Raw genomic sequence first — 1,100 nt, forward strand, 5'->3', positions numbered from 1 at the left:
CTCTCGGGGGGTCAGGAAGGAATGTTTCCCCTGCAGGAGGAGATTGGATCGTGCTTTGCTGGGTTTTTTGCCTTCCTCTGGATCATCTGGGGGTGTAAGAGTATACGTTTTTTTTTGTTAATGGTTGCACTGGATGGACTTTTGTCTTTTTTCAACCAGAGTCCAGAGGTGGACTGACAACTCATGGGGCCCCTGGGCAATAGGAGATCATGAGGCCCCTGTGTCCTCTCCCATATTCAAACCACACCCAAAAGAGCCTATGAAAGGTGCCAGGGGCATCTCATGGGGCCCCCTACTGACCCCGGTCCCTCAGGCACTCACTGTTTTCATGTGGACACAGGGGGGGATGGGGGGGCTATTGAATTTTTTTTAATATTTGTATTTATTTTACTTACATTTTCTTTACACTTTTTTCATTTATCTTTATTGCTATCACAAAGGGTGAACAAGCCTCCTTGTAATAGGTGACAGGTATTCTTTATGGGGTCTATTAGACCCCTGATGTCTCCCCTCGTAGGCAGCTGATCGATCGCAGATTGTAGTTCCGGGCTGTAACAGTCAGTGTCTGATGGCCCTGAAACCGGAAGTGATAAAACCCTCCGTGTGTCTGGATTCATCTGTCACAGTGGAGATCAGGGAATGGATGTTCCTCCATCTCCTCTCTCCTAACCACTTACCGCAGTCCTGGGCTCCCAGGTGGAATGGGAGAGTCTGGGAATGTCAGTGGATGGAGGCAGGAGAGGGGAGAGGCTTCCAAGCGTGGTCATCAATGAAATTTACAGCTACCTGCAAAGCCGATCGCTGGAAGCCCCTCCACACACATGTAATGAAATCGCTGCCCAGAGTTCGACTTTAGCCCTCATTGAGGACCACCTATAACATGGCCTCCATAGCCCATATAGCGCGCTGCACAGCCGGCGGAATGGTTGTGAATTTCCATAATGAGCCGACCTGACAGCATCCATTATCCAGTCCTTCTTCCAGATCTCTCTCCTCTTCTACAAATTTTGTCTTAAATGACAAATAATTACATTTAGTATTTTTTTTTCCTTCTTGACACCGGTCCCGGAATACGCGAGTAATTACAACGTTTAGCGATT

This window comes from Staurois parvus, unplaced genomic scaffold (assembly GCF_062004578.1).
Source record: "Staurois parvus isolate SC_StPar_1 unplaced genomic scaffold, SC_StPar_1.0 ptg000121l, whole genome shotgun sequence".
Taxonomy (NCBI): domain Eukaryota; kingdom Metazoa; phylum Chordata; class Amphibia; order Anura; family Ranidae; genus Staurois; species Staurois parvus.